Source organism: Corapipo altera, unplaced genomic scaffold (assembly GCF_003945725.1).
Source record: "Corapipo altera isolate COAL_440 unplaced genomic scaffold, ASM394572v1 63, whole genome shotgun sequence".
Taxonomy (NCBI): domain Eukaryota; kingdom Metazoa; phylum Chordata; class Aves; order Passeriformes; family Pipridae; genus Corapipo; species Corapipo altera.
In genome coordinates this window covers 1,217,110-1,240,667 of record NW_020884928.1, presented here as the reverse complement: position 1 = coordinate 1,240,667, position 23,558 = coordinate 1,217,110, and the positions used below count along the sequence as shown (strand labels likewise).

Here is a 23,558-nt window from a genome sequence, read left to right as displayed (position 1 = left end):
GAACCCTAAAATTACAACAGCATTTATTCCAGGATGTGATATCTGTTAAAATACTGAAGATTTATTTTTTTTTTTTACATGGATCATAGTATCAGTTGGTTAAACTGACTTAGAGTGTGTGCTTTGATATCACAGGTAATGCTTGGACACTTCTTAGTAGACTTTTTTCCTTGGGTAAAAGTGTATTAGTACATGGTAAACACATTTGGAGGTGAAATTCTAACAGCAAAAAAGCTATGGGGACTTCAGGATTTTAGTTATAAACTCAAGGGGATATTTTCAGTCCCTCTGGATGGACAGTAAACCCCCTGGTTCTTAGCTGCAACCACTTTTGTGCTCACTTCAACCAGGACAGATCAAGTAAACACTAGTAGGTAAGGGATGGCCCCCCCGCTGGCACTGCTGGATGTGATAACGGGAAGCAGGGTTAGGGCTACAAAGTTCAGTGGGTTCAAATTGCTCACTGTGGAAAGGGGTAGTTCTTGGTGGGAGAGGGCGGGAGCAATGTCCAAGCTTAAAAATGCGAAAAGAGAAAAATCTTGGGTTCTGCCTAGAGACACCTGAGAATTGTAAACTTGAGAGGAACTTGAGTTCAATGTAGAGTCTCAGTAGGATTTAGGGAATGAGTGGGCTGCAGAACAGGGTAAGCACATTGTCTAATTCCAGGTGAAAAAACAGAGTATAAAGGTTTTCTGATGTTCTGCACTGCTTGATCAGGCAAGATTAAATAAACTTTTTTTTGGAATGTTAGTGATTTTTAAAGTCAAAGAATTGGAAGTAGTACAAGTGAAGAAATCACTAGCTAATTTTTTTAGTCGCAGCTATTTTGCTTTTACTCCTAGTTATATCTTGAAACTGAACCATTAATGGGAATATTTTAGAATTAATTTCAATTGAACCTTTCTCCCAGAGCCTGAGTGTTAATTATTTAGTACTTGCATATGTACAAATAACAATGTCAAATGAACTAGCATATTTTGCATTCATTACATTGTTGCTGTTTGATGCCATGGAATCTGGTAGGGAGAAATTGATTTAGTATTAATATTGTGTGAATATGTTTTTGGTCTGTACTAGTTAAAAAACAGTTAAAAAAAAATACGTTCAGTTTTAAAATGTGAAAAATGTGATTTTAGTCTGGATATATGTTGCTGCAGATTTTTCTAGTTGAAAACATCCATTTTATTGAATTAGTACTTGGTTCACATACTGCTGTATTTAATGCGTCAGAGAAAAAAGCCTATTTTTTGTCTGAGAAGTCAGTGTCATACAGCTAGAACTTGCTGTTGTGTCAGCATAGGCTGTAGGTACTTGTTCAGGGGAAAAGCAAAGTTTCAGAAGTTGTTTCAGGAGATTTCTGTGAGTCCTTACCTCCTCTCCACCGCTGAGTGCTACCTCCCTGTCCAGATGAGATAGCAGTTCCCCCTCCTCCCAGAATAGTCTGTATAAGCCCAACAGAGCACGTTGCACATTCCCCAGCATCCACACGTGTCCCCTGTCTCATGTACATCTGGTACTACAATTTATTGCTTTCCAGGACTGCCGTATGTTAAGGGCAACTGCTCATATTTTACGCTGTTAAAAGCACCTAAGAAAAGCTATGAAAATGAACATATGAAACATGATTACAAGGTTAAATCTCTGATGGATTCCAAGCCCTTAGCTTTTGTTTATGGAAGGACATGAGGTGACATGTCCATTTGTTTTGAGTTGAAACATGCTGTTTAGCCCCCAGATAATGCTGTGATTGCAAGATATTTATAAATAACTCAAGAGATAAATGAACAAAGAGCTAGTTCATTAGCAAAGTAAAGTGGATTTACTTTGTATTCACTCTAAATAAAAATGCTGAGGAAGAAGAATATTCCTAGTAGAATGTCTCAGTGGAAAGTCTTTCAATTTTACTCTCTAGTTTACAAAAGTAAGGCAACATATTAAGGTACATATTAAACTACTACCCATAAGGTTTCTCTGGGAGTAACTGAAGTTTAACTATATTGGTAATACTTGCTTTAATAAATACAAATTTCTTAATTTATATCTATCGGTTAAAAGTAATTTTAAAAGCTGTTCTTTTGGAAAAGCAAGCAAAACAAATCTGTAAAAAGGCTAATAAAGCAATTCCTTTTCTTTTTCCTTCCCTCCCCCATGCAAACCGCACACCAGCGCAGTTACTTTGCCCCAACAGGATTAGTAACTTCTCTTCTGTGGCAACGCCTCTGCATTTTAAATAGCATGTATTGTTTGTAACTCTGAAGTCTAGGTAGTTGTTCGTGCTTACCTTTGTTCATGTGAATTTTGTACGTAAATTTTTCTAATCTAATTTTAGAACAAGCAAAAGTATTTTTAGAATCCTTTGTATTCAGTTGATTGAATAAATGCCTGCAATAATTTTGTAGTACTTACTGATAGATTAGCAAAGAATCTAGGACTGTGCTATCCCTGAAAGCGTATTTCAGGCAGCTACATTCATGAATGTTGCCCATGGAAACCTCTCCCACTTATTGTAGACACCTGAGATTCCTTGGGTTTCAGAAACTTAAGCTTTTCTGGCCCAACATGTCCTGAGGCATTTGTAGGTGTGTTTTTGCACATACTCAGTTTAGCCCTGGGTTGCCTCTGTAGATGACTGCCAAGAGCTGCACAGTCAGCAGGGCCACATTTGGAGGTGGGTTCAGTGCAGGACTGGCTCCTTCAGCAGTGGTGGAGAGGAGCACCTGCAATGAAGGGTGCTTGGCCACTGGTTCCTCTTCCAAGTCTCCTTTTAAAGCAAAGCACCTTGTTTGCTGTGCTTCATGCCCAGCTCAGGGAGACACAGCATGGGGGGGCGTCCTCAGGGCACCATTCTAGATGTGGCTTGTCAGTGATCCCAAAATCCCCAAATTAATTTCAAGGCCCTTATTTACTTATGAGAACACAAGAAGTTTGTGACAAAAGTGACAATGAAGCCCTGGAAGCTCTGGTCTGCAGACACTTTTGGCCATGCTGGTTTTGAGCAGGCATTCTCTCTTGGCTGTAGTTCTGTAGGTGTGTTACAGAAGGTGTGAGGATCACGTGTTTGGCAGGTGATCACAGACAGAGGTCTTGGGTGAGAGCAACAGATTGTGCTGGTGGTAGTGCTGAGGTTACAGCATAGCTTCCCTGGTCATTGCTCAAGGGTTGCTTCTGTAGCCTGTGATTAGCCTCAATATTTATGAATATTTGCTGTGTCCCAAGATCACTTCCCTGCAAATAGTTGTGAATGTGCATGGGTTGTTCTCGTTTCAGCTGAATAGTCCTGTTAGCTTCCCACTGGGAGCATTTTTGTACTCTTTGCACATTGTCACTTGGGATGGGAGCACATATTTATGTCAGTCATCAGCAAAGTAAATGCACCTCTGGATGATTGCTTCTGTATTACAACATTTTTCAGTTGATTTTCTAACAAAGGCAGATTGCACTGAAGTCACCTGATTAACTGGTTTGGTTTAACAATAATCCCTGGGATTTACACCTCTTTTCTGGATTCAGATAGAAGAAAAAGAGTAAATAAGACAAGCAAATAACTTATGAACAAATATTCCAAAATCCCTTCTCTTCAAATGAGTTGAGTACTTCAGGATAAACAGCACTGTTGTTAAAATTGGGGCCAACACCTGTGACTCTGATAGTTGCCCCTGAGATTTGTGGTTTTAACATTCACCCAGTCATGGTAATTGTGCCAGTTCAGTAAATTCAGAATCTGGTGATATTAAGTTTTGCATTTTGACATATCAAGCCAATGCAGGGACTTCTGGTTGCTTGAGATTGTTTTGAAGGGTCCTGTTTTGGTTTTGTGGATTTTTTTGTCCTAGTTTGTACCTTTCGTACTACTGAATTTTGTGTGGTCTCTTGTGCAGTGGATTGTAGTGATTGAATTAATTCACTACGATACTGCTGCCGTAGTAAACACTGGCCATTGTTGTTTGTTTAAGTTTAGGAAAGGTTTTCATTAGATGATCAATACACTGCCATAGGTGCACTTCACTTTAAAAAAATTAATCTAAAATTCAAAATTAGTTGTTAAAGAAAGGAATAGAGAAGCTATTCTCTTACGTTATGTCTGAAATCCAAAAGACCAATAATATGTTTTTCACCATGACTTCTGCCCCTTAAGGAGTTTGTAACACCTCTTGGAAACTGAACATGCACATCATGTATGTTCTAGTCTTTAGTAATTACAGATTTTTTTAGTCCCACATCTTGAGATTTGTTTTATCTGCCAAAATTATGTTGTTGTTAGTTGTAAGACTGGATCTTCCTGATACCTACATGAATGTCCAGTTCTGTTTTCTGTTGCTGAATTCTGACAATGTTAATGTCTCATGACTGTAAAGTCCAGAGCTCAACTAAGTTTTAAGAATATTGCAGCCTCTAAGGGGTTTGCATTTCTTACATATACATTTCATAAACTCTCTTCATGCTCTTGCAATTATTTTGTTCAAAAGAGAAAAACTAATGTTACTTCAATTTCAGTTGAGGCTAAATATTTCTTTAGTCTGGAGGGTGATATCTGCCTTCCAAGAAAGGAGGAAGACACCAAGAGGAAGAAGAGTGAAAAACTGAAGACTTAAAACATTTTTTGTATTTGAAAGAAGTTGATTCTGATTTTAAATCTTACATTATATGTTCACTTCAGATACACTTACTGCCAGATGAACAAGCAGACACTTTTCCAATTTGCATCTATTTTGTGGGTATGTGGGTGTCTAAAGTCTGGAAACAGACTTGCTGTCAAGGTCTGTGTATGAGCTTTGGGCTTTCTTCCACTGTGCTTTGAAAGCATAATTTTAGCTGCATTTATTAATTTGTAGCCCTATTTTTAGTAACACAAAATACCATATATCAGACTGTTGTAATTAGTAATAAACTACTCACAGAAGGAACAAATATTTGACTTTGATTAGAATAAGTAACAAGAAATGTCACTTATTTCCCATTGGTTGAATAAATAAGCCATTGTATGACATTGGTTCATTGATTTAAATTACAATAAATATTGTTTGGAAGGAAGAATTATTATTTAACATAATGTAAAAAAATAACTTTAAAAGATATAACATAAACAGTTCCATTAAAAGTGCGTACCCAAAAAGTTAGGATATTTATAAAATTCCCTGTAGACCTTCACAAACTGTTATTTCCTTTTTTTTCTTAAATAATGAATTCTTGATCTAGGTTATATTTTTCCCTGAAAGTCTTCAGAGAAAAACTCACTCCAAAGCATCACAGATGTTGTCTGCGGATTTCAGTCTTTCCTTATGGATATCATGTGGGGTTTAGTTTTTAAAAATAGCTATTTAAAATAAAAATTGCTTAATAGCTTTGCATTAAACAGACAACATTATGTCAACATCTACTACCCCAGGATATGGGAGAACCTCTGTATTCCTCTGTTCTTAGAACGGAATCACCAATGTAATGCATGACTTGTCCGTAACTGCTAATCCAAACTGCCATTTTTTTGGCTAATACTAAATCCAGCACTGGGGGTGCAGGCAGGATGGTGCCTTCTGCCAGCCTCTGGCATGCTCCTGCGTGGGTGAGTTGCTGAGGAGGATTTCTGCACTACACAGAATGGGAACTCTCTGTTTTGCCACAGACAATTAGTGTGGTGTCTGTCACTGGAGAATTTAAATGAAAACATGTGATAGAAGCAGCATAAAAAGCTTTCTGGAAGTCAGTGGAGAACCTCTCCCTTCTGAACATCGCAGAAGGGTGGGATGGGGTGGAGCGAGGAGGTGCAGATCACAAAATGTTTTTCTTGGCCCTCATAGCACTGGTATTGATGTCAGTGAAATGTTCCTGCTGACCAGGGTACAGTTGGCTCAAGCCCCCAGCAGATTGTCTGACCGATGTGCTCTTCCTCTGATATCAGATACAAGCATTGAACTTCTGGCTCATGTGTACTTCCCTTCTGTTTTATTTTTGCCAAGTGCTTTCCACACCGGACGTTGCGGCAGGCGCCTTCCCGCGCAGGCAGGTCCCACAGGCACCTGCTGCTGCTGCTGCTCCTGGCACGCCAAGCTTGCCACTCCCTCGCACCCCGCAGCTGCTGGGCACTGCTGCGAGGGCTCCTGGCCACAGCCTTCTAATCCGGTCCTGAGCAACTGGGTTAATCCCATACTGAGCCTGGGACCCCACCACCAGAGTCAGGTTTCTTCCGGAGGCCAGTGAATAGCTTTCAGTAATGCAGGACTGCTGTGGAGGTCACGTATGATAGTTGGTTGTTGCTGTGGCTTAATTCCACAAGAGATTTCGTCATAGCATTAACTATTTCTATTACTTCGATTGTTCTTTTACTTCTTTTAGCTGTGCATGTTTTACCCTCTTTCTTCATTGCTAAATCATGACCTCCTTGGCCTTGGGTATTAATCCTGTCACAAAAGGGTAGTTCTAGCCCATGTGCAAATGTATTTGCTCAATCTCCACCCGCATGCGAGCATGCAACCATGAGAAACCAGTATTTTTTATATATGACTCATTCATACACCCGGATGTGTAATGAAGTTTTGCATCAAATGAGGCTCTGCTGCTCGTGCACACCTATGGAAAAGCTGCACCAGGAGGAAGAGGGGCTCATGCTGCTCCTGGTTCTGTCTCTCCATGCTGGCAGCAGTTTGCTACTGAGGGGATGGCTTTTGAGGAGGAGGTAACCACTCATGCTCCTGTGGCACAACCAAGAAGAAAAAGGAGCCTCTCAGCTCTTTGCTGCTCCTCTGCTGACTCTTCTGCAAATCAGGTACAGCTGTGAGGAAGAGACAGGGCTTTCTTCTGTGGAGCTTGTGTAAGAGAGAGTGGGAGCTTTTAGATAGGCCATTTTATTCAAAACGTTGCTCCCTGTAAGAAGGAATGTCCTTAAGTGTTCATTGGTATTATCCTATTGTCTATACAAATTTCTAGGTTGATTTTGAAAGGCGCAAAAAACTTTAGGTTACTGCAGATGTTTTTAAGAGGGAGACTGACAGTCTACAAAAGAAAGTCTTCCGTTGAACCGTGTTACAATACAAATTAATTTAATCTCATGGTTTCAAAATTTGTCATATGCTGTCCAAAAACCAAGATGCTTTCTTCTCTAGAGTGTGTTTATATGTAAGGTTTAATCTTTTTACTGGAATCTTCCAGGAGTCCGGAGTAACTGCTTCTTTGTGGGCCTCTTCTGAATTGAAGGGTTAGGAAAGAGTAGACTTGTACTCCAAAGATACTTGAACAGTGAAGATGAGTGAGCTACTTATTTTCTCATGTCTTCTTTGGCTTCTGCTGTAATATTTTATGTTTGACATATCTTTTTTCCTCATGCTGTGACAGCAGGTATTGCTTTGTTTTAAAGAAGCTGTGATCTCACAAGTTCAGTCTTGTTTCTGCATGACTTAAACTTATCTCGAAGACATTATTTTGCCAAGAATAATTCCACTTTTATGTTAGACAGGTTTCTTTCTGACTCTGTTACGTAGGCAAAGCCATCTTGGAATTTAGGGAAACTTTTCATAGTTTGTAAAAAAGGAGAACTGAGGAAATGAAGAAAAAAAAAGGCTTACAAGTAGTCAAACAGGTACTTGTGCGGTGCTTCCCATGTTCTGTTGCTAGTTTTGCTTAATGTGCTTTCTTAGATTTCTCACAATACCTGTTAGCAAGGTATCGTTAGAGGAAGGGCTTCGGTTTTTTGTGATGCATCACAGCTAAATGATTTTAGGTGTAGGAACTGAGGCAACTAATTCTGAACTGATGCCAAAAAGATTTTTTGTTTACGGTGATCACTCGGTGATGACTGTTTTTCCTAAGGAGGTGTATAACCTTTCGGTTAGATTTACTTGCTGTGTAGCCTTTTAAACACACCAGACTAAAAGTAATGTGGGGTAAAACCTGCAGATGTATTGAGTCGCCTGGCAAAACAAGGGCAGTTTAGATAACCATTCAGTAGCTTATTGTGGTAAGATAAACATGGAATTCTAGGTATTTTCTACAATAAAAGAACTGACATGGTCTTTTGATCTGTGCTTTCTGTTGCTGCTTGTCAACCTCCCTGGATACTGCCAAAATGTCTGTGCTTTTGCCATGGTCCTTCTCTCTTTTTTTTTTTTTTAATTTTAGTAGCACGCTATTAGATTTTGAGAGCAGAATAGCTTTTCTAACTTCTAACTTCCTCTGCAAAAAGCAGCCAGACTAAAGTTAGCAAGTCTTTCAAGTGAGGTTTGTCTAGCCACTGCTGCTTTGTTTTTTGGCTTATCTTCTCTGTGGTTTGAAAACTTTCTTATATGTCTGGGTTCTGTGATCTTTCAGAGGTCTTTTAAAATGCAGTCATAATTTCAAAATGTTCAGTCTGCCCTCAAATACTTTCAGTGGAGGCAAGGGCGATGATCTGGTTTTACTTACCTCAGTATATGGCAAGGACATGTGTTTAGAAACCTAATCCTACATACTGTTTGACTGCTCATTTAACTAGAACAGCCTGCCTGGTTTCATACTGCTGTCTCTACCAACCCACAAATTCACCTGCATTTGTTCACCCACATTCAGCAATGTAGCTAAGTCTGGCAGCGTCCTGTTGCAATAGCAGATTTCAGTGATTTTATTTGAAATCTAAGAGGGACGGAAAGTTGAATAAGAGTTATAAGGAGAAGAAAAACCTGGATAAGCCATGGAGAATGTTTTGCTTTGAGTCTGTTCTTGGTGTGTTGGGTGTTGCACTTAAGAGCAGAACCATTAAAATCCTTTTGAAAACTTATGACTGCACCAACTGCAAGGTTAACAGCATATTGTGATATCATGCTCAACAAAAGCACATTATCTTTTACATGACTAGACTGCCATGGTTCACAAATAAAGGGAGAATTTCCAGTTTCCTTATTAATAACAGGCAGGTAAGCAGTCATACCCTTAGCTCTGCTATTTGATCATTTGAAAGCTCAGGCACCAAGAAGCATTGCAAAGAACAAATTTGCCCAGTCTCATAGCCTAAGCGTTCTCTCTTATCTTTCCTGTCACTTTGTTCTCATCTAAGAAGAGGATCAACCAGTGTTTCTCATTTAAGCCCCTGCTTCAGACACACATTATACTCAAATATCCCCCATGGAAGTGAAGCTGGTTGTCAGCAATGTAATAAAGGCACCGTTTTTCCCCATTGTCTTTCCTAAAAGCTCCATGTAAATATACAGGCAGATTGTTTTTAATAACGAAGCTCTTCCTGTTGGAAGGTCTAAGTGGCAATATACAAACATCAAACTGACTTCACTGTCCCAGGTGGGTGTTTGAGTTAACTGCTGTTCACTGAAGATGATTTCAAAAGCATCTGATTAAAATGTTAATGAGTGCTGTTTCTCAACAGTGTTTTTTTGACGAATAATATGATTGCAATTTGCTTCTGTGAGTCCAAAGTGTACTGATCAAAAGAAAAGTGATGCTGAGATCTGGAGACATTGTGGGAATTGTACTTCTTTTCCTTAGCCTAATCCAAAAAGACATAATCAAAACAAGTTAATAATTCATCATATTAGAAAATTTCTTAAATAAATACTTTACTATGAGCTCTGTTTGACTTGAAGGATAACAACTACTATACTTCCACTTAAAAGAGAGGGAGATATTCCTTCTTATCAGCAGAGCTATTTCTTTCCTGCCAGATTGTGCTGGTTAGAAAGGATAAGGGATAAGATCACAGGCCATGTAACAGGGCCTTTTGCCCCTTTTTTCATAATTGGTACTCTGAGAGTCAACAGGATAAAATCTGTATTTTTTTTCTCTGATGCACTGCTGTGCTACTTCACATGAAAGCAGTGCAGTCTTAATATAAGGGGTTTTGTGCAATTTGAGTTAATCCAACCATTAAGAAGCACATTGTTTAAAGATTTGCAGATGCTATTTCATAGGCCAAAAAAAATTCTCAGAGTTTTGTTCAGTCATAGTATTAGATAAACAAAATTAGAGCAAAACATGATGCAGTTTTTTTGCCTTTTTTTTCTTTTTCGGGGTATTATTTTGTCTTCCCTCCTGTATTACAGGTTGCCATAAATCATTTGTAGAGTACAGTGACCTTTACAGAAAGACAAGTAGCAAATGCTTAAGGATCACTGTCTTGATAGCTGGAAAGAGAAAATTATTGTAGCAGGAAATGATCTGAACAATGAAATATCAAAAAGATACAGATTCCTCCCAACCCCTGATAAAGTAGCAGAGGTGTATTAGCCTCCAATAGGGCTGGACCTTTGGAATGGGTTATCTGACATGGTTTTAGTCCTGGTCAGTGATACCAGCATGGTTTCTACACCTCCTTCTCTGCAACTGAAATCAAGAATGTGATTTACCTGCAGACACGGGCAGGGGAAGGCCATCATCTGAATTTTTCCCTTTTTTAAGAAAAATGATCAGGGTGCCTTGAGACTTGCTGGCACTTGGGACCAGGGAGAACTAGGTGACATTTAACATTTGAAGAAATCCATGGATTGCTTCGAAGTTTGGTAATAAAATGCTCTCACCTGGTTTGCCAACTTGGGTTTAACAAAACTTTTGAGTGTGTGCTCCACTCACAGTTGCCCTGTGGCCAAATCTGCTGCTGGAGGTGTAGAAGCCTGCAGCTGCCTGCAGAGTCACTTTATGGTGCTAAGGTCTCGAGCCAATTAAAGCTTATGTGCATGATGTAAATACATGATGTATATAAAATAAGTGTTTATTATACCGCAATACTACATGGGTTAAACTTTTCATGTGTTAAGAGCTTAAAAGAAGGTACCAAGTTAGTATCGAAAGAATAGAAGTGGCATCACAAACCTACAAGAGCAAATGACTTTGTAAACTTTTGCCTTAGCTTTTAAAAGCCATAATGGAGAATGGATTAACTGCATTTGAGCAAATGTGTGATTATGTGTCATAGTAACACCTAAATTGGAAAGGACCTCTTCATAGCATCTGAATTGCTGTAGATTAGGTTAGATTATCCACACCCCATCAGACTGAGTCTTGAATATTGCCAGTGAAGGAGTTTCCATTGCTTCTCCAGATGGAATTTCCAGGAATGGACTAATCTGTACCCAGAAAATGGTAAATCTGGAAGGGATGTAAGGAACTTTTGATCTTTCTGATTTCAGAGGGGTTCCTAGTGTGATGCTATCATAAAAGAAGAAGGAGTTATTTTCCAAGAAGTGATTAGATCTCAATGCTCTGGATGAGCACTGTGACAGGAATGTGTGCTGTAGTTTCAGAGGCAGTATTGTTGGAGGGATGTTGAACCATGGGAGCATTGCAGAAGGACACCCAAAATGGTTTGAGATCTGATGAAATTACTTCCCTCTGAGAACCACGATTTTGTTGTCCACTGACCCAATCAAAATAGAGATCTTCCTTGATTAAGAAATGCAATTCTCTTGAAGCAGGAGAAAATATACTGAGTTTATATTGGCTTTTTAGAACAGCAATAAAAATCATAACACAAAGGTTATGGCTGGAGACCTGGGAGATTCAAATCAGGAGTAATGCACAACATTTTTCACAGTAGAAACAATTCATTATTCTGACAAATTATCAAAGGAAGCAAGAGGTTCTTCATCTCTATAAATCTTCGAACTATGACAGGTTGCTTTTCTAGCTGATATGCTTTAGTCAAACAAAAGTTACTGATGAATAGGGGTGACTGGCAGAGATTTATTGGCTGCTCGTTGGCCTTGGTTATGCAACTGTGGCTCTTGGCTATTCATGCAATTTTAATGTTTCAAGTGCTGTTCATAAGGAGCTAAGTTTGACCCAGCTGCTTTTGAATATATAGCTATTCTAGAAAAAAAATGGTTTAGTATTTAAAAATTTAGGTTACTTGAAAATTTAAGATAAAAATAAGGGTTGTAAGCAAAACATTACAAGAAAAAGAATCAGAGTGAATACAACTAAGGTAGAGTTATGTTAAATAGTTGGTAAAATTCCCAGCCTTAGATGCCCTTAATTGAGAGGAATTTTCTACTTTGACCACCAAAAGTTTGAATTTCTCCTCAGCTATTCCTTGGGAAAATTTTTGCTTCCATCAATAAAAGTTTTGGCAATGTTAGAGATCTCAGTATCGGTCCGTCCTGAAATCGATACTTTGTAAGGTACCACCAAAGTCCCCCTTTGCTTCATATATTGTCACTTGCAAGTAGTGGATTTGGTTGCAGTGAATTTTTCTGAACATGGACAAAACTACAATACTCCTTGAAGCAATCAAGAAATAACCCACAGCCAAATTATTTTGAGGTGTGGTGGGATAAGGAAGAGACAAAAAAAATGCCTTCACTAGAGCAATGTTTCACAATGCAGAGACATGTACCTGAAGATGAGACTTTGCACTGTTTAAGTTATTTGCTGGCACAGCAGAGTGAGGAATGGGAGTCTGTCTGGAGAAAGATGGTGACAGAAATCAGAGTGAGGTTTCTGGGGGAGGACGAGAACTAAGTGATGTAGTCTGAGAACAAAGAACTTCTCTTAGGACTTGGGTCAGAAACAAGAAAAGGGTAAGTGCTATGTTTGTTAAAGTAATATGGGAAATCTATAAGCAGAAAATAATTCTTGATAGGCTCTTATAATCATAGCAGTATGTAAAAAAAATGAAGGGAAGAAATGTATTGCACATGTAGTGTAACAGGCTGGAGGCATAACGTGTCTGGCAGAAAGGCATACACAATTTTAGAGGGGGTTAAGTGCGTGGCTGTGCAGCAGAGTTAATTGTAGCAGGAGAGGAGCATTTTGAACCCAGTTACTGAGGTGAGTGAGTGCTGCATAAAGCTGCTGGTGCTGAGAAGCTTAATTTTAGTATCTGGGGAGGATGTCCTAAATGATGTACAGGAGGTCTGTATGTCTGTGCCTGGGAAAATCGGGCTTTGATTTAGTTGTGTGTAGCACAGTGGAAGGTCGGTGCGGGGTTCTGAGAGAGGACCTCATCAGTGTCTATAAGTATCAGAAGATGGGCTGCCAAGGGGATGGAGCCAGGCTCTTCTCCCTGGTGCCAAGGAATAGGACAAGAGGCAATGGGCAGAAACCAATGTACAGGAAGTTCCACCTGAACATGAGGAAGAACTTCTTTATTGCACAAGTGACCACCCTCGTGGTCTGGAGCAGACTGCCCAGAGAGGTTGTGGAGTCTTCCTCATTGGAGAGATTCAAGACCTGTCTGGACACAATTCTGTGCAACATGCTCTAGGATGACCCTGCTTGAGGAGGCACATTGAACCAGGTGACCCACTGTGGTCCTTTCCAACCTTACCCAGTCTATGATTCTGTGATCTTCACTGTACAGATATTTTGGGGTTTGGCCTAATGGTTCCAGAGACCGTATGAACCATTTCTAGTTTAAAATACATGTACACATGAATATATAATTTTCTTGTAAAAATTTCTTTATTTGTAATTTGTAATCAAGTGAGGAATAAATTGGTAGTATTGTCAGTTGTAAAATAGCTATCAAGCTCTGCTTTTTTTCTTTAATGCCTGTCTTTCCTTCTTTCTTCTTAGATCTTCTGTTTTGAGAAAACCAAATTTATAATAAATGTTGGTAATAGCCCAAGCTAGGAAAAAAAGCTGTTTCTGTCCAGTTTATACTTTGTATAGTCTAGACAGTTTGCATCCATAAGTATTCTGCTGTTGCATTAAACTGTAGCAAGCTTGACTGTAATAAACAGAATAACTAAATTTGCCCCATGCCTCAGTGTTGGGGCCTTCCAGGCTTGTATGGGTGACCCCCTGAGGTTTGCAACCTCACTGTCAGCTGCACTGGCTCGGAAAAATAAGCAGAGAAGTTCATCTACAGAGTCTTTTACTGGTGTTTAAATGCAGAGGAGAGGAATTTGTAAAAAAAAAATGCAGTGGCCAAGAATTTAGAACAACATTTTCGTGATGTTTTCCTGAAATTTCAGTCTGAATGAAGCAAATCAATCTCAATTTTGTCCCTGTCTCAGAGTGTACCTTTTTTAACTTTAATTCACTTTCTTTCTTTTTTTTATTTTTAATGTAAAAAACCCCTAAGTCTTGGTTTTAATGGTACTTCCTAGTTTTGGAAGCAGAATTTCTGAAATGCTGTAAAGAAATTTTTGTCTCAGCCAAAAGGAGGAATAATGGAATGCTTTGAAAGTGCATCTTTTCATGAGTAGTACCTACTTTAATATAAGGACTGTGAAAATTTGGATCAGTTTCAGATGAAAAATATGCCACATTTAAACAGATAAATCAAGAACTAAGTCTGCGAACATGGGAGTTCATGCATTAACATGGTAAGTCCTTTGTTAAACTGAGTTTCTTAAACTCTGCTCCTAAATTGTCATTCCTCAGGTCCCCATAAACAAAAGCACCTTTGACTGGAAATTTTCAAAAGGATAAAAGCTATTTTTTGTTTTCCAGATAATTGTGATCGAAAGCATTTCTTCACACCAAGAGTATGTTAAATTCCCTGTAACATTCATTTCAACCAGTAGTTCCTCCCTTTTAAAAGGAATGTTTCATTATATAAAATAGAAGTCTAGTGTACATGTCAGTTTTTATGAAAAGAGTTTCAGTTCTCCATCTGTCATTAAATAAATAATTTGAAGGAAAACAAAGCATCTAGAGTATGTGCTAGTGAGTCGAGTGTACAGTTGCTTTTATTAGAGTCCTTGGTGAGGCCGAGTATTATTTGGCACAGGCTTTTTGAGCTGACAACTACAACACACCTGTTGGGTGTGGGTGGTGGAGTCAACCAGTTAATTATTCAAAAAACCAATCCCAACACCAAAACGCACCCTGACCTATGTTATGCAGTCCTAGGTTTCTCTGTACTTTCCTGAATTCGGGCCATGTTCTCTACAGTCTCCAGGCTGTGTGCAGAGCTTTGTGACTGATGAGACATGCAGTTCCAATGTTTCTTTCTGCTTGACCTGGGTCATCATTTCTGCTTGTAGTTCTCAGGCTGTGGATTGCTAGTGCCATATAAGCAGTGGGAAAAACACTAACCTTACGGAAGACCTTTAAAATTACATGTTAACCATCATGAGACCAAGGAACTCAGTTCGTAAAGCTCCTTGAAAAGCACACTGGACTGTGAAAGCGTTTTTTCCTCCATCTCCTTGGCTCTGTTGCTGTTACAGACCCAGCACAATTTCACTAAACCCCCCTCTGCAAATACCCACCCTCCGCTTTGTTCCACCACTTGGTGAAGCCTCAGTTTTGTCATCTCTGGAGGCTTCTGACCATTTCTCCATGGTCTGAAGGGATCAACATTGTTTGTGGTGCACTCTTTCTTTCTAGGACCTGTTCTTGGCTTGCATGGCTCTCTCCTGCCACAGAGCACTGAAGTGAAGGCTGCATTTGAATACATGCTATCAGATAGTTCTCTGAAATGTGACCACATTGTATATTTGGGTTAACACAATCTCATTTTTTGCATGGAAATGGTACTTCCAAGCTATTTCCTTCATAAAATATCAGAAGATTCCTGCCACCCCTCACTGTGGCGAGGCTGGAGAGTCCGTGGAGGGGAGGGGATGGATGGCTGTGAGAGTACAAATGAGTCTGGGACAGCCTGTGAGCCTGTGCCATCAGCCAAGTGTGTCCAGGCACCAGTGACCTTCAGTGTCCCTCAGCCATCCCATGCCAGCGCTCAGGGTCAGTAGTATCACCCTGTGACCTTTCCCAGGGGAAAGCATACTCCCACAGCATATTTGTGGAAGTCTCTTGTATTGAGGGTTGGAGAGCAGGAGAGTTTGGCTCTCTGTTTACACGAAGTGGCATATTGGTTGCTGCCAGTGAAGCATTTCACACAGCATAATGCTATTTGGATAATAGATGCTGAGATGAGGACATCAGAGTTCATACCACTTTAAAAAGTTCATGTAATTATTTTAAATACTGAAAATGTTACTTGAAAGAATGTCTGTGTGCTGTTGTGTTGCAAGAGTGAAACAATAGCACATTTTACTTGAGACCTTGAAAATATTTTCCTCTTTCTAATAAGACTGAAACAATAACTTTCCAGCCACTTGCATTGAAAGTTGCCAAGAGGCTGAGGAGCAGTTAAGAGAGAATTATGATTTAAGTTAACTCGTGCAATGTTTGAACCTGGATGGAGAGACATGATTTACTGAACTGTGCGTAAGAAAATTTCAACTGTGAGAAACAAATCTTAGAATGTGTTTACTTTTAATTGTTTTCTTTGCTGAAAGTTGAAGAAACTCATACTCCTAATTTAAATGAACATCAAAATTTCACTTTAAAAAAAAAGAGCCAAGATGTATTCCACAACACCTACAACTGGTGAAGAAGAGAGATCTGTATTATAATATGTGATACTGGTTTATAATGAAGGCAGCCATTGTTTTAGAAAAACAATCCAAGTGTTAAAATCCATTTTTAGCCTTGCTTTGCAGTCCATGCATATCCAAAATTTAAGGCTTTAATTTGTATGAATCACAGAGAATTTGACATTGGCACAAGGATTTTAAAAGCATTTTAATATCCCTTAAAAGTGGTGATCAGGTTTTATATTCAGTTTTAAATATGTAGGAAGAGAGCATCTATTACAGATACCGTTTTAAGATTTGTGAAGTGAGCTAGTACTTGTTCAGCTGATGGGCCAGGGCATCGAGGCTTTCCCTGAAAAATAAAAGGAAAAAATAGAACAAAATCACATCCAGATAGGAGTGAGCCAAAGGTGGCTATTCAGGGCTGTGAGCACAACAGGGATGCATTTAGATAGGAAGAAGGGTGTCCATCTGCCAGCTTTAAATACTTCTTGGCCCCCAGAAAGACAATTTTTGTCATAGCTCTTCATCCAAGATCAGTAGGTAACTCTTGAAAGTGTGTACAGTAGTGTTTGTGCAGTGAGGATTAAGGGCACTGGGCAAGGAGCCTTTCCAGCAATACCAAAGCATTGCAGGTGGGACTTTGACTCATTCCTCTGACCATGCAGATAAGCCATAAGCTCTGACTAGGCAGCAGGAATTTCTCCAGTGAAAGGAAATTGCATGGTGGTTTAAAGCCAGTGTGTCCAACTCTACCCAGTTTCCCTATGGTGGTACCATAGGATGAGGTGGAGGGGTCATGGCCAGTGCTGTCACCATCGAGTGGTCTGTGGCTGCTGGCAGCTTCCTGGGGACAGCAGGGCCTTAAAAAGCCCATGGGCTATTCACAATTGTACCAGAGAGGTCAACAGAGGAGCACGGAGGGAGTTGTTACCTTCTCCCCCCTGGCTCCCTGAATTCAACCAGATCTGTGATTCATTGGTCAGGATAATTTTATTAATATCTGAAAAGCTCAGACACTGGTTCACTGAGGCAGGGTAGTTAAATTTGACAGGCACCCAGATAACATAGGATGAGAACAGTATAAAAACCTTGGAACTACAGGTCTGAAAATATCCTTTCTATTGAAAGCAGGAAAAAAACCAACTAGAGTAATTTCACCTTTTTATTAAAAAACAGCAAACAAAACAGATGGTAGACATCTCAGATTTGTCTTCCTAATGTGAAGCACCAAAGGATATTTTTTCTGTTTTTCATTTTGAACATGGGAGTGGAGATAGATTAATGGGTTTTGTTTTAGCCTCCAGTTCTTAAATGTCTTGCACTTGAAAACAATGTTTTTCTCCTCCTTTATACCAGATGTTACACTCTGGAGAATAATTTCTTAGTGTTTTCCAAGTTCAGTGAACTGCCTTGTATTTTAATGATCATTAGGAAATGTCCTAGTTCATAACCAATGATGTACCTAAGGCTGTTTATAGACTGCAGTATGGGATCCATCACAACTGAAATTCGATCCTTTTGGGCAGCTGTGTGCTTGCACTGAGGAGGGACAATTGAAAGACGAAGGATGACACTGATTTTTTTACATGATGAGATGTTTGGGAGTTTGCAGTTATTTAAACAATTCTTCAGGATTTACAGGATCAGAATGTTCCCCACAGATAGCAAAGCAGCACACAGTAAATTCAGATCATTGATGACTTGCTTAAGCTGAGTATGTTAAGGTAATTTAGATAATATGTACGAGCTTTTTTTTTTTTCTTTTTTTGCTTTTAAGTGAAATATGAACAATTTCCTGGTGGATTTCTTTTCTCTTTGTGGACAGGGTGTAGCACTAGGCATTTCTCTGAAATTTTCAGTTCCATCGTCAAATATTATTTCCAGCAAACTAATTGAGAGAGTTCATTTACAATTACTCACTCCACTATACTTTCTTCTTTGTTTTGCAGCATGTTTCTGTGCTTGCTTCTTTCACTTTATTTTATGCACTCATTAAGCCCTGAATAAGTTGCCTGAATAAGTTTGTCCCTTAAGATTTTCTGCCTTTAAATCCCTCTTTCTGACTGGCACATTCCTCTGTGAGATCTGTGTGTACCATGGCATCCTAGTAGACTAACACGGTGCAGCTGCATGGCTAGTTAGCACTAGGAATCTCACTAATTAATAGAGGCTCCCCTTAGGGAGTGGAATCTCAATTCAGCACTTGCCCTGAAGGAGTTATCTAAAATGGATCAGATGACATGTGTCTTAAAAATGCCCACTGATTTTTAAGGGTGGTGAGCTTACCCTTAAACACACCCTGTGGGAATCTACAGTGTAGGTGTCCTGGGTTAGTGTTATGGAGGATCAGTGTTTGAATAGTTTTGTCTTCTAAAAAATTAAAATTAATGCACTGCCATATTTTACTTTTTTTTTTTCTTAAAGTTTAAGCTCTTTGAGGAAGGGGCCATCTAACTTCTTGTAATGATGTTAGTTAATTAGAGGAATTACAATTTTTAGAGCTTAGGGTCAAGGCTGCCAAAACCATGTTAGTGGGCAACACAGAGGATGCAAAACCCAGTTCAAAATTCAGAAATCTACCTGCAGATCCTGCCTTGTTTTGTGAAAAATGTTGAGATACCTGAGGAACTTTTAGATGAATTATAGTTTTAAAATAGCTTCCTCCATCAGGTTACAAAAAGAAAGCATGAAGCACTGTGGACTGGTACATTTCCTTTACACAGTGACACCACTGTGGCAGTAGTTCAAAAACCAGTAGAAGGAAGAAACAAAATATGGCTGGGTAGTTCAAATACGAGGATATATAAAATGTCACACAGGGCATAGAATCAAATAGTAGCTGGGAAGGATGCCAGAAAGACTTATGTTTTCAGTTCAGAAGTGCTTTTAGTTACATGTCCTTTTTTTTTTTTTTTTTGATTTAAAGTACTGTTTTTTTCTTCTATGGCCTTTCCTTCAAGAGCTTCTCGTGTAGATGCCTATTAGTAAACAGCTGCTTGCAATAAAAGACAATTACTTTATAGGCATTGTGGTTTCTGATAGATATGTTTGTTCATTGGGGGCTGGTTGTGCTTCTGTTTGTCTTAATATAATCCAGATAAGAATATGTAAGTATTCTTAAACTGAGCAGATAACTCACAGAAAAGCTACATAAAGACCAGACAACAACCATGGTTATTCATAGAACTTTTGACCTTTAGAAATCCTTGAAGTCAAATAAATCTCAGAGTGTACTAAAAGTACATACTCATATGAAAGCTTTTATATATAATATATAATTACTGCCTATACATTGTCTGCCTATATATTATGTGTATGTGTATATATTATATGTGTGTAAAAATAATGATTATTACAGACATGTTTATTGAGCTCTCCTTGAGGTAGATGCTTGAGAAATTGTGAAGTAAGATACTTGCTTGATACTTAGATGTGGAATTGCTGGTTTTGTCAGTTGGTGTCTTGTTTGTTCAAACTGTTTAAAAGATGGGATTTACTGGACACTGGAATTTATAACATTCAATTTCTTAAAAGATCTATATAAAAAAAATACAGTTCAAATCTGTAAAATACAAATTCATTAAGTTGCAGTTACATAGTAACCCCTCTCTTGTCAAAAATTCCAGGCCTGGTAATTGTAGTTGAGTACCTGATGTAAGTTGGTCTTTAAGTTGAGATGATTTTGTGCAGTGTAGAGTTGAAAGAATCTTGAAATCTTTGAGCTTAATATTTTCTATAATCTTGAACATTGCTAAACAGTTGAAAGATGCTAAGCTACAACAGTACTTATTTTGGTTGTCTGAGTGTATTCCCACAGCTTTGACTAATCAGAATGTAACCTTTGTTGACCTCACCAAGGCTTTCGATACTGTGAGCAGAAAAGGTCTGTGGCAGATTTTGGAACGTTTAGGTTGTCCCCCCATATTCCTTAAAGTGATCATCTCACTCCATGAGGATCAGCACAGCCAAGTCAGATATGGCAATGCACTTTCTGAGCCCTTTCTAATAACTAATGGTGTGAAACAAGGCTGTGTTCTCGCACCAACCCTATTCACAGTCTTTTTCAGCATGATGCTCCAAAGGGCCACGGCAGACCTTGATGATCAGGATGGTATCTACATTCGATACTGTACTGGTGGAAGCCTTTTCAACCTAAGGCGACTGAAGGCCCACACCAAGATCTCAAACCATCTTGTCTGGGAGCTACTTTATGCTGATGACACCGCCCTTGTTGCACACACAGAAGCAGCCCTGTAGCGTTTAACATCCTGCTTTGCAGATGCTGCTGAGCTTTTTGGGCTGGAAGTCAGCTTAAAGAAGACAGAGGTTCTCTATCAACCTGCACCTCAGGAAGTCTTTCATCATCCCCATATCACCATTGGCCAATCAGAGCTCAAATCGGTCCAGCAGTTTAATTACCTTGGTAACCTCATCTCCTCGGATGGGTAAGATTGACGGGGAGATAGACAACAGGTTAGAAAAGGCATACAGTGCCTTCGGAAAGCTTCATAAAAGAGTTTGGTGAAATAAACACTTGAAGAAAAGTACCAAGATCAGTGCTTACAGAGCCATAGTGCTGTCTACTCTTATATGGATCCAAATCGTGGGTCATCTACAGCCACCACCTGTGACTCCTAGAATGCTTCCATCAACGCTGCCTCTGTACAATCCTAAACATCCACTGGTCAGATTATGTGACCAGTACATCTGTTCTAGAACAAGCAGCAGTCACAAGTATTGAGGCCATGTTACTGAGAACACAGCTGCGTTGGGCAGGACACTTCTCAAGGATGAAGGACCACCGCCTCCCTAAGATCCTGCTTTATGGTGAACTTGCCACCGGCTGCCGCATGAGAGGAGCCCCGAAGAGAAGATGCAAGGACTCCCTGAAACAACATTTCAGCCTTGGCCATATTGATCATCATAACTGGTCTACTCTGGCCTGCAACCAGGAGGTCTGGAGACACACCATCTACAATGCTGCTGATGCCTTTGAGAACGCACGCAGGATCACTCTTGAGGAGAAAAGACAATGCAGAAAGAATCGTGCCTTGCAGAATTTACCACCTAAGGAGTCTTTCTGCTGTGCCTTTTGCAATTGGATGTGCCTGTCTTGTATGGGCCTTTTTAGCCACCAGCACGCTTGTGAGAAACATGGGTAGAGCCCTTCCCAAATCTTCATTCGCGAAGCCTGGCCATGATGAATAATCAGGATCCATGGAAATGTCAATGCAGTGTTCAATAACAATGTTTGTAATTATTAGAAAAAGAGAACAGAGAACAAGACAGAGAGTATCACCTGCTGCTATAAATTCATGGGGGTGTGTAATCCAGGTGTCTCCAACACAAAAATGGTGTAATAATACTGGGGACAAGGTTTGTAGGGCAGGAAGTTACAAAGCTGCAAATTTCTGGAGACTGGGAAAGAGTTTTAGAGTAGCATAGCTGTTCGCACCGCTGTTCTTAACAATTTCCTGGGTACCTACTTCAAGCTGGTGTTGTAAACAGGCCACTGGAGTAGCTGAACCTTTGATATAGTCCTTCTTATTACTGAAATAATCTCTAGGCCACAGTAACCCCTGAGTGGTAAGGATGAAGTACAGCATAAGACCAGCAGAAGCACCAGGTTTGGGGAGAAAAGTGATGACTTTGCCATTTGAGTCCCCTGCCATAAGCACTGAGCACAGAACGTCTCTAGCTCTCCCAGTCTCACCAGGCTGCCTTTCTCCAACTGCTCCCCAATATCCTGCTTCAAATAGTTTTGCTTCTTCCTAGAAAATTGTTCTCTTGCCAGTAATTTCTCCTTTAGCATGCTGGTTTCTTGAGGATGCTTTGACCATCTCCTTCCCTGACTTCGATATGTAGTTTTTCAGGGGGTTTTGGTAGCTGGTCTGTAGTACAAATAAAAGCCTCTTCATATGCAGCCAGCTTGCTTTTTTGCAGGTATGGAAGTCAGAGGAGTTGGAGGCAGGAGTGTATTGTCGAAAATTTCCCATACCCTTCCACCTTGTGTCATACTAAGTTAAACTGTCACCTACTTAGTGACATGCAGCTTATATCATCTTACATATGACCTTTGACTTTGTCCTGCTAAATTGAGCTTGAACTTGTGAAACTTAAATGTCAGAAGGCTAGAGCAGGTCAGAACAGCACAAGAGCATAAGTTACAGTTGGCCATACTATTAAATTTGTGCTTTACTATACATAGCACAAATTGCTTTTAAAGAAAGACCATTGACTTAGAATTTTCACTTTGTCTTGAAAAAATTGTGAAAGTGATAAATGAAGTTATTAGACAGAAGGCTTAGAGAAAAATTTCCTTTGTATTTCAGCTTATTTATCCCCTTCCTGACATGTGTTGTACATTTGGTCCATACTTTGTCCTTCGTTCATTTGGTTGGTGTGACTTGGGGTATTTTTTCAGAATAAAACATAACTGTAAATCCACAGCAGTAATAGGTAACCCAGTAGTCATAATCCACTTTTCCTTTGTTGACATCTTTTGGAAGAGAAGGTGTCTTGGTACTGATTTACAAAAGAGGACTGTATTTGTTATAATTTCAATTTAGAATAAGTTAACATAATTAATATTTTTAATGCTAATAGGATTTTGTCGTGGTTTGAGATTTGATGGTCTGACTTCTGTTTATCCCCTAAAAGAATGCATACATGTGCAATAGAAAACTTATTTTGTAATATATTTTTCTAAATACTCTGATTATTTGGTAAAATTGTTATCCAAAGTATGTGTTCATTTGGATACTTATTTATGGGAGTAAACATCTATATTCAGGATACATTATTACTGTTTCTCTAGTGATTTTCAGCACTTTGTCATGGTATGTTGTCTTAGTCACAGAACATCATCAAAACCCAGATGAACTGGGCAAAGAATTTGGTTGTGACCTATGACCTCTTTCTTTCTATAGACTTACTCAAGAACTAAATTTTCCTTTGACAGTGGTTGACAAGAGTAGCATGCGGGCTTTAAATCCTTGGAATTTATTCTAGCTAAAGAACAGAAATAATAAATTTATTTTTCGTGACCTGCTTACTCATGAATAACATTGCCTGAGATATCTTATTTGGAAACTTGGAGAACAAGGCAGAGGAGTGTGTCTGAGCTGTTTTTGAGATTTTGTGACCAAGCACCTTTCTGGTTCCCTTTCCTGGAGGTATTGTGGCCATTGTGTTTCAGCTTATAATGATCAAGAACATTGTGTCAAACTTAAAAAATGAAAATATGTAAAATTGACAATAGTCTGGTATATAGCTTGGTGGCTTAATTTAGTTAGATCATAATTCTGGCCCTTT

General features: G+C 39.2%; 1 protein-coding gene across 18 annotated transcripts in view; it reads left to right on the top strand.

The window, feature by feature from the left end:
- KIAA1217 (KIAA1217 ortholog) overlaps positions 1-23,558 on the top strand; it is a 353,867-nt gene that overhangs the window by 187,757 nt on the left and 142,552 nt on the right. The window lies entirely within an intron of this gene.